We start from the raw sequence: 10,857 nt of genomic DNA on the forward strand, positions 1-10,857 counted from the left end.
AAATATTCAGGCCAGAATTCGGAGTTTGGAGAGTTATGACAATACTTAAAAGAATAGGACATGGGATGTAGCTCAGTGGTGCTGCCACCTGCCCTGCAAGCACAAGGTCCTGAGTTCAATCCCTGGTGCCAAACAACAACAAAAAGGAGATGACATGACTGTTTAGAATAAATGCAGATTTCTGGACATAAATAAGAGTAGATCGTTATATGTAAAAAAAATAAGACACCCACTGAAGATAAGCCCTACTACATACTTTAGAGTAAAATTTAATGTTAAACCTGATCTTCTTTTCAGGGAACTGTAGTAACACTTCAAAAGGAAAGCCAAAGTGAGCCTCTTCCAGCCAGGCCCAGCAGCACACCGCAATAATCCCAGCACTCAGGAGATTGAGGCAGGAGGATTCTCAAGAGTATGAGGCCAACCTGGGCTCAATGAGTTCAAGGCCAGCCTGAGCTACACAATGAAATCATGTCAACTTCTTCCCTAAAAAAGAGGTTGAGGCAGGATGACTGCCCCAAGTTCAAGATCAGCGTAAACTACAAAGCAAGACCCTGTTTCAAAAAACCAAAACATCAGCAAGCAAACCACAAAGCATGACTCAGCCTGCCTACAGAATTCTCCTGGCATCCCTGTGCCCCACATGTCCAGCCCCATGAGCAGCAGGCCCTGCAACACGACGTGCACCACGACCCAGGGCTTAGACAGGGCCCAAGCAGGTGCAGCTACCTTCAGAAGCACTGGGTAGCCAAGCAGAGCTGCTAGAGTGAAACTGTTTGCTGCTCTTCCTGTGCCGGAGGTTGAGAGAGGCTACCCTCCTGGTAAGGAGCCTGTACTCCAGCCCTCTCTGGCCTACTCTCTCCAGGCCTATGGAATTCACCAGGAGGCATCCACTGTTCAGTTTTGTTTCCAGACCCCTCACTTTCCACCTTGCCCTCTGGCCACCAAGGCTGATGCTGGTGCCTACCCTATCCCACTGGCTGGCCTGAGCTGCTCAGGGTCACCTCATCCTCTACTGTCTTCCTCCTGTTCTCCTCACCACCTGGCTGCTACACCCACCCTGGGCCTACAAGGCTGCTGGGCCAACTTGCACACCCAAGTGTAGAGGCCAAACTCCAGGACCACACTGGCACCCCAGTAAGAGCAGATCTGGCACATGCTGTGCTGCAACACACCAGGGCATGGGTCACCGCTCTATAGCCTCCAGCAAAAGACTCCACGTATCACGCTCATAGAAGCGGAGGCCCGTGACGACAAGCACCCACAGGAGCTAGAGGGCCAGAGACAAGCAAGGAGGAACTGTGTCCAAGAGTGCTGTGTCCCCTGGGTCAGGCAGGCCTGGGGACAAGAGCCAGGCAGAGCAGGAGACACCTGCTCATTTACTCTTCCTGCGCAGTTCTCCAGCCCACTTATGCCCTGGTGATCACTGCCCACTCTCCCTGAGCCCCATGGAGCCTGCAGGCCGGTGGGTGCAGGTGGCTGCCCCTGGCAACAGGCAGAGGTGTGATCAGAGAGCATGAGCTACCTGGGCACAACAGGCTTAGCACCAAGGATACCATGGCTTCCCCACACCTGGCACTGCATCTCCATCACACACAAGAGCCGGCAGCCCCACACTTCAGCTTCCAAAAGGGCTGGTCACAGCCCAGGCTGGACAGTCAGAAAAGGCTGCAACAAGTCACACAGAGGACTCTGCCCCAGCAAGGCTATCCAAGTGAGCCAGACTTGGTGGTGTGGGAATAAAGGCAGGAGTGAGTCACTGAGGGACGCAGTGAAGATCACGGCCCAATACACACACCTTTGGCCAAACTCTGGCCTGGGGAGTGGTTCCAGCCAGGCCTGGGAAGGACATGGTCACCCTGGGACCCCAGAGAAGCAGAAATGTCAAGATTAGTCCTGGCTGGCTCCCATCTGACTTGGGCAGAAGGAGGCCCCTCATCCTAACCCCAACCCCATGATGCTTGCTGCCCAGCCAGGGGCCTCTCACTGGCGAGGCTCAAATGGGAAGTCACCTCACGATAGCCCAGGGCAGCATTCCCTTCTCTAGAGACCACCCAGCTGAGTTACCTACCCTGTTCTCCTTGGGATCCTCCATCTTGCCAGGACCCTGGATGGCTCCCCTACTAGAGCCTTGGGAAGCCCCATTCTCTCTACTCAGTGATGTCACAGTCCCTGGCTGACATCACAGCACAGCCCAGAGCTGGTGCTAGTGTGAGGGCCACAGGTTGGCAGGATCCCCCCTGGGGCTGGGCAAGCACAGGGCTGTACACTGTACCTTGCACCCTGTTCCTTGCCACCCTAGAAGTGCCAGGCCCAGGTGAGAACTCAGCTGGGGCCGCTCCTCTCTGGCCCCATCATCTCTGTGGTTGGGTACTGAATGATGAGGCTTAGGCCTCATCAGTGTCTGAGGTATCCCAGTGCCACAAGCTTGAGCCCAGAGCTGCAGCTTCTGTACCTGAGGACCTCAGTGGGGGGCATGGCCAACCCTGGGGCTGCAGTAACAAGGGAGCATTTGGGGCTCCTGGCAGACAGGAAGGAAGGAAGTGGCCAGTCCAACCACAGGAGCCGGCTCCACCCTCACAATCAGAGTGAGGCCTGGGCTACAGGGCTCCCTGTACGGCACTTGCTATATCTGCGGCACCTGAGGATTCCTACAAGCAACTTAAAGGAATAAAAGGAGATGGAGCCTGGGGTGGAAAAGTGGCAAGGGGAAAAGACAGTGACATTCACCATGAGTGACACAGGAGGGACAGGAAGAGCACTGGGGCTGTCCCCTGCTCCCAAAAGTCACTATCAGAACACACTCCTGCTGGGGCAGGAGGTATAACCAGGGGTCCCCAGCTTCTGACACTGACCTCTCTTTTCTCTTTCCACTCAATGTGGATGTCACTGCGGGCAGAGTCCTAGGACCTCAGCAGGCATGTGACCATGAGACACAGGCTCTTAGGGTCAATAGAATCCCTCAATCTAAGGACTCTCCCCTGGGTGATGGATGTCTCATGACACATGTGACTGTCATGACCAGGGGAGCTCCTGGCAAGAACCAGGTGGAGGCCAGGGATAATGCCCCGTACTCGACAGTGCCCAGGACGCCCCAAGAGAACGAACCAGCCTCAGTCTGCAGAGTGGAGAAGACCCTGGACTAAGGAGACATGGTCCCAGACTCATGCAAGTGGCCCAAGATGTCCCACAGAGATGTGCAGGAAAACAGGAAGGCATGTCACTATAAGCAGAAACACACAGACGGTACAGACAAGCTACACAAGTAACAAAGGGAGACAAGGGAACCAACTGGTAACTGTGGTGCAGGTGGTAGTGAATTTTCAGCGTTTCCAGTAGGAATAATTCTAAGACTTCCTGCCTCAGCTTCCTAATGTCTGGACGTCCATAATAACTTGCAAAAACTAAAATTTGAGAAGCCAGCTCCAGCCCTGCAAACATACAAAGTGAGTCCATCAGGGTACTTTTCATTTGTTTTTGGTTTTTGAGACAGGGTCTCACTGCGTAGTTCAGACTGGCTTTGAACTCACTATGCTCACTATGCAGCCTATGCTGGCCTCAAACTCGCAGCGATCCTCCTGCCTCAGCTTCCAGAGTGCTGGGACCACTGGCATGTGCCCTCACACCCATCGCAAATCTTCATTTTCTTTCCTCTATTTTTTATATTCCCCCAAACACCACAAAAATCTTGGGCTCCTCTCACAGCAGTTTGTACTGTCAGCCAGGACTAAAAGCAGCTTTCGTGGAAGATGGGGATGGCCAGGACACACCTCCCAGACCAGCCAGTCACAGGTGGGGCTCCTGCACCTCGATGGGAGTCAGTCACCCAGGTGCCACCAGACAAGCCCCAGCAGGCCCGGGAGACGCCTCGACATCCTGGAGAGGGGCGTCCCGGAGAGAGGAGCGGGGTAGTCAAATAATCCTTCCAGAAGTGTAACTGTGGTGAACATTCATGAAGAGCTTTGGTGCACTGATTTTACATTAACTTTCCTCTTTTCGTTCCTGGGGACTGAACCTAGGACCTCTTGTTTTACTACAGACTATACCTTCAGGCCCACACTACTTTTAATAACGGAACCAGTAAAGACATAAAAATTCAAGGTATACAGATTATTTTTTACAAAAGCCAAAATGAATGTGAAACTTTAAAATTTTAAGGGAGTACCACACCAGCAGGAACCCCAAAGCCCCAGAGCACAGAGGGGGCTGTGCCCAGGGCCAGGCCTGACCTCAGCAGGGCTCACACAAGCCAGATCCAAATGCCTGGCCTCTCTGGGCAAAGTGGTAGGGTGACATGTAGACAACAATGAATAAAACTGCCATAAACAGTGAGCAGCACGGAGGACAAGGCAGGACCCCATAGGCCAGAGGTGTTCCAGGCCTTGAGGAGCTACACGGGGGGTGGGGGTGGGTGTTAGGGACAACGTTCATTGGGGGGGCACCGGGGATCGACCTCGGGTCCCTGCGCTTGTTTGCAAGGCAGGCGGCAGAACCACTAAGCTAAATACCCAGCCCCAACAGCTTTGACAATGGGGATGACCCATAAATATCTCAGAGGAATGCAGGGGTGGGCACCCACAGGAAGTACAAGACACCAAGTGTGGCAAGGCAGAGCCGAGGGGGCAGGACTGTGGGAACCTGGGGCCAGCCACCTGCCTGCCCTACTGAAACAGCCTAGGGTATGACCCTGGGGGCAGGGAGGCACTCCAACAGTCTGGGGAGTCACAGGCCCCAGGGTTCAGCACCCCCATACTCTCATATACACACCAGACCCACCCCTTAGAGGTTAGAGACTCCGGGGAGACAGCAGAGCACTCGTTCACTCTCACCCCTGCACGGACATGAGGCCCCTTGCACTCTCAAATCTGCTCCCGGAAGCAATCAAATGGCGCAGGGGGACTAGAACCACCTGGCTCTAGGATTCCCCAGCCCTCCCAGACTTTCCCTGGGAATAATTCCAAGACTTCTCCGCCTCAGCTTCCTAATGCCTGGATTCCCACAATAACTTTTAAAAACTAAAACTTGAGGAGCCAGCTCCCACCTTGAACACATACAGAGTGAGTGTTTCAGGGCACACAGCTCTGATACCCACTAAGGGGTGATGGCGAGGTCTCCATGGCCCAGAGGACTCAAAACACACAACTGTAAAACTTCGAAAGGACGCTTGTATCCCCAGTCACTTGTGTCCCTAAACTTGGACAAGGGCATTCTCCTACCGTGCACCTCCAACTCAAGCCATACACAGAAGCCCATTCGCTGGCCACCCTTACCCCAGGACCCCAAGATCAGCATGGCAACTGGGGACCTGGAGACTGGGGCAGGGCAAGTGTCAGACAGAAGGATAGCCATCACTGCAGGTCACACTAGAATCTAGAGTTACCCCAGAAACAAGGTCCCTGAGGAACGCAGGCCCTCCAGACTGTGTCCTCACCTGATCTCAAAGTTGGGGGTTCTGCCCATGGGTCCAGGCCAGGCATGGCAGGGCTGTGTTCTGGGGAGCAGGCATTTCTGTGACTGAGGGGTCCTTTAACACAGTTCAGGTTGAATCACTGGAGATACATGCATAACTGTCCCATCGGGTGGCTGGTACTAGTGGTGATACAAATGGATCTCATCACCATTACCAATCTTTTTAGTAATAAAGTTTTTTTGTTGTTGTTTTGTTTTTTGAGACAGGGTCTCACTATGTAGTTGAGACTGACCTGGAACTCACTATGTAGTCCAGGCTGGCCTCGAACTCATAGCAATCCTCCTGCTTCAGCCTCCCAAGTGCTGGGTTTACAGGAGTGAGCCACCACGCCCAGCCTTTAGTAATAAAATTAATGAAAAATCTACAAATGGATTGAATCTAGCTAGGTGCTTGAGTTTGAATAATTACATCCAAATATAAATACTAATATTACAATACCAATTAAAAATTATTACAATAATCAACAGGTTTATCCATTTCATTAAATTAAAAGAATTAGGCCAGGGATTTAGCTCAGTGGTGCTGCCACCTGTCTCGCAAGCACAAGGTCCAGAGTTCAATCCCCGAACCAAAAAAAAAAAATTATATTCATGAACAATTTATCAACAATTCTCTAAATTTTAACATGGAACTCTTACAAGCACATGCTTCATATAATATGCTTTTACAACTGTGTACCACAAGTCAGCTATATTACTATTTTGGGTATCGTTTTAATGTTTTCTCTAAGGAGCTGTAACATGATGACATCTGGTCTGCTAAATCAACGCCTTTCTTTACGTTATTGTAATCAAAGACCCCTGAGGAGTACAGCCTGCCCAACAGGACAGTCATGCAGGCAGCATCAGTGGTTCAAGCCAGTGGACTGATCAAATTCAAATCAGGGACCGCCTCGGATCCCATCCTTAGATCCCTCCATCTTCAGATGGTGCTGGGCCACTCCAGACCCTTAAGGTCGTCACATTTGTCCTTCCTCCAAGGGCCCTGGAGAAGTAGAAGCCAAGCCCTTCACAAGTGGAAGCGGGGACTCCTCTGCCTCTTACAGAAGCTCTGGCAAGTCTCAGTTCCAGGGGAGAGTTACGTGGTCGTCATGCCCTCAGCACAGCTCAACCAGTGACCTCTCATCAACCTCCCTCTACCTGGGAGGCTCTGGGCTGCTTTCGCCACCGCATCCAGAGGGAGCTGTCCCTGGGATCACTGGCCAGCCAGGAACCTCTGCGCCTCCCCCACACCACAGTCCATCCCCTGACCCTCACTAGGCACTCACGTCTCTCCTCCTCTGAGGGCAGGCGGCACCACAGGGCTGGACTATGGCACAGAAGGGAAAGAGCTTGGAAAAATCTGACTGTTATTTAACAGGATGCAACCTCAAACTGTCTCTGGCTTCTGGTGTTCGGCCATCCCAAGAGATGCGGGCATGGGGAGGAAGGGGCAGACCCTGAGGACTCAAGGACAGGATGGTCCAGGGAAGGGGAACCCAGGCAGAGCTGTACCTTGTCCAGAGTCCATGCTGCGGCTGATTCCCACATGCAAAGGAGCTCTTGGGTGTCCAAGCAAGAGAGATGGGCCACTCTCTACACCTGCCCAAGAGCCCCTTGGTAGGAAGCCCTTAGCCAGATGTGATGGGGGTGGGGCCCTGCGTGAGGGACCTGGGAGGAGGGGGTGTGTGGAAGGGCGGCTGCAGAGAGAAGAGAGGTTCCCTTCTGGGCCTGAGCAGTGAGCACCCTCAGCTAGCCCCACCTGCAGCAGGTCCTGGGTCCCTACAGACACCCAGAACTCACGCAGGACCCGTGAGTGGACCTTGGCGAGAGGAAAAGGTGTTAGATGGAGCCTAGATTTCTCAGAACCCTAGCCGGGTTCTGTCAGGGCCAGCCATGGATGTGGAGCAGTATGGGCCTGTCTGACTGGTGAGCTCCCAGGCTCAGGTCTGATTGCTACTCCACCTGCTAATGGCGTCCTGTGCCCTCCCTCTGCCCAAGATGCAGGAGCTGGGACATGAGCAGAAGAGGGAAGGTGGACAGCAGAAGCCACTCTGAACTGCTCAGAGAGGAACTCAGCAGCTTTGGGCACCAGGTAGGCCCACGCACATGAGCAGCTGGTTCCTGCCACCTGGGGCCCCAGAAGTCACCCAAATGCTCCAGGTGTACTTTTCCAGGAGTTGGAGAGAACCTGGCTGGGTCCACAAAATGCCCCACCCTGAAGTCAGTCCCAGCCTCACTGCACACAATAACTGTGCCCCAGCCAGAGCATGAGAATGGGGTGCACCCAGCCCCAGAAAGTCCATCAACATGAATCCTGTGTGTGAATGCCTTTGAGGCGGGGCTAACATAGCTGCAGGATGAGCAGAGGGGGCGAGTCAGAGCAGGCAGACACCAAGAAGATGCAAACACATCTTTGTGGCCCCACACAGCCATCAGATCATCAGCCAGCTTCCTTAGGACTTAACCCTCCTTGCTCTATCCACCAGCACGACAGGTCACCAACAGCCCAGGGTACCCAGGTCCCCCTCTATACCACAGGTTGGCAAACCCCCCTTTTAAGTGGGGAGCTGCAGCCACCTCATCAAAGTCACACAGCACAGGTCCCATTAAAGCTCTGGGATAAGCTACATGCTTAGGAGACTCTCCTAGACCAACATGTCCTCACTCAGACATCCTCATCCTTGACTGCTCACTGAACACAGAGGTACTGTCTGCCTGGTTTGCCATTTCAAGCCTCAGGCCTAGAACTTAGCTGATACCAAAAGATACCCACCAGTGTCTGCCCAGAGAACATTCACAGACCAGCTAGACAGGCTCTGTCCCATACCCGATGCCCAGCTCCCAAGAACAGGCCTCAATCAAACATGCGTATGGCCACCAAGCCTAGCTCGGTATTGGGCATGAAGCTAAACCTTGGATGAAGCCACAGCTGCTGTCCCCTCTACTCCCACCACCTCGGTACAGTCCAGGATTCCCAGCCCCAGGGGTGCCTCCACGAGAATTGCCTATAGATTATGGGAAAACAATACCCTGCCCAAGCCGACCCCTCTGCTGCCACCTGAATGTCACAGGACCCCTGGCTCCAACAGGCCCCCAAGCCAGACCTCTCCCACCTCCTCCTGACTGCTTCCCACAGCACCACCTCAGCCAGGGCTTCAATGGACCAAGGGGCAGGATGCTGGTTGGGGCAGCTCTGTGGGGACCCAAAAGGAACAGCAAAGTCACACACAGGTGTCCCCTTGGAAATTCCCAGGAAAATGCCTACTGTCTCGAGTGGCTGCATGCACATGTGTTCGGGGAGAGTGCAGGCCAAGTCCAGGGCAGGCACCAACGCACCAGCAAGTTCCCACAGACCCAAAGGGCGCCACGTCTGTCTGGCATGCCACACAGCTGTCCCGGCTCCCAAATTAATGGCTGGTGAGCTGGCTTCTCCAAAGCCTGGCATGAGCAGATAGGCTTTCAATTAAAAAGGCCTCACCTACTTCCTTTGGCAACACAGAAGTAATTACTGTATAATTAAAAAGGATAAGAAGAAAAGTCAGAAGACACTTGAATCGGTAATTCTAAGAGATCTGTCTGCACAAAGTTCCATACAGCTATTGACAACACTCAGCCGGCCTTCTGACCAGTCCGGAGCCCACAGCAACCATCTGTCCCTCATTCCCCTCAGAGAGCACCAAATCAGACAGGAGGCTGCTCCAAACAGCTGTAACTGGGGCGTGTTCAAACCACCCGTGGCATAAGGACCAATGCAAACCCACCAGCTTCCATCCACCACTGTGGGGGGCCAGCTCGTTCCAGACTTCACCCCACTATCTGTCTGCTGGCACATATGGAGATTCAGCTGGCCTCTGGGCCCCGAGATCTCACCCTCCCTGAGGACCCCAGCTTGCCAGCCCACAGTAGCCCTCCTGTTCCCTCCCATGAGTGGCTCTGAGGCAAAGCAGGAGCTCAGCACTGGGGCTGAACACAACCATCTAGGCCCTGGAGACCCGGGGCAGGCGTGAGCATGCCTGCATGTGCTCCAGGCACTGCCTGGGAAATTCATCAGGCAACGACGCCCAGCTCTGGTGGAGACACAAGCTGAAAACAAAAACAAAACGACCAGTGCAGGAGCCGGCTGCACTTCCCCCTTTCAAATCTGTGGGCCCCTGCATGCAATCTGTTCTCTTCCACAGGCCCACAGGCCGTGTAGAGCAGCTCCATCCCCAAGGCCACCCCCACACCACTTACTGATCTCAGGAGAGAGGTGGTTGGGTTTTCCCCTAGACTGGTGAGGGCTTTGTACCTTCCCTCTGCTCTCACACCAAACAGCTTCCAGAACCTCCAGGCCAGAGACACCCCAAGAGAATCTTTCCAGGACCCTTTATGTCCCCAGGGTAGAATCGGAAGAACTCAGGAGCCAGAGTCAGAGAAGACAGACTAGCCGGCCTAGGCTTCTCAGTGACGGGAGAAAACGCTGGCCTCCACCTACACACAACCCTTCAGGGCAGCTTCCTGCAAACAATGCCATCCGGAGGCCGAGGGAATCAGAACCAGCTGCCCTCAAAGCTAGCCTAGCCCAGGACACACAAGGTCCTCAATCAAGCTCTCTCCGCCCCTCCCTCATTAAGAGAAGTCATCCCTCAAGAAAGTTAAGGCAGAGGGGCCAAAGAGGGACCCGAGGGGCTGGCTCAGAGGTCTCACCCCTCCCTCAACGATCCCTGTGTTTTCAGAAAACAAAGCCGGCCAGAGCGGAAGTGGGAGGGTGCAGCCAACCTATAGGGGAGTTCCCAGGCCCTGGCTGCAACAGGTGCCCCCCGAAAGGACCCCCCTCTTCATCGCCCCGAGTGTTAGGCTCTGACCTGCAAACGCTTGGGAACCCGAAGTGGGAAGTGGATACTCCGGTGAGGAAGGGCTGGGAGTGCAGGAGGAACAGAGGAGCCAGGCCTGCTATCCAGCAGGCCATGAGACCAGGTGGGCAGAGGGCCTCAGGACAAGAGTGGACGACTGGGGGAGAGGGAGACATGTGGGCGGGAGGCTGGCTTGAGAACTAGAGGAGCAGAAAAGCGACAGGTGGGCTGGTTTCCGAGGGGTCAGTGGAGGACGGCGAGGTCAGACAGCGGGGTGGTCTGGAGCGTGGGATACACCAAGGGAGGACCAGGAGGTTCCAAGCAAAGGGTCGGCGGGGATGCGGCACAGCGGGATCCAGGGTGTGTGGTCGGCGAGATGTAAGAGCTGGCGGGGTCCCCAGCATATAAGTGAGGATCACTGAGAGACGCTGGGGGTCGGCGGGGTCCCCAGCGAAGGGGTGCGGGTCAGTCACGAAAGTCCGATGCTCGGCGTCGGCAGGGTTTAAGGGGCGGGCGGTCCCTAGCGTGGTACTGAGGGTCACTGGGGGACTCTGGGGTCTGGTCTCAAGGTCCG

The 10,857-nt window shown here is 54.4% G+C and overlaps 1 long non-coding RNA gene across 1 annotated transcript; it reads left to right on the top strand.

Moving 5' to 3' along the window:
* Positions 1-2,228: 2,228 nt before the first annotated feature.
* Positions 2,229-4,093, top strand: LOC104869585. Its single transcript, XR_782364.1, has 3 exons — positions 2,229-2,317; positions 3,082-3,446; positions 3,722-4,093. It is a non-coding gene; the product is annotated as an uncharacterized LOC104869585 (long non-coding RNA).
* Positions 4,094-10,857: the final 6,764 nt, after the last annotated feature.

Source organism: Fukomys damarensis, unplaced genomic scaffold (genome assembly GCF_012274545.1).
Source record: "Fukomys damarensis isolate Sample0158 unplaced genomic scaffold, DMR_v1.0_HiC HiC_scaffold_37, whole genome shotgun sequence".
Taxonomy (NCBI): Eukaryota; Metazoa; Chordata; class Mammalia; order Rodentia; family Bathyergidae; genus Fukomys; species Fukomys damarensis.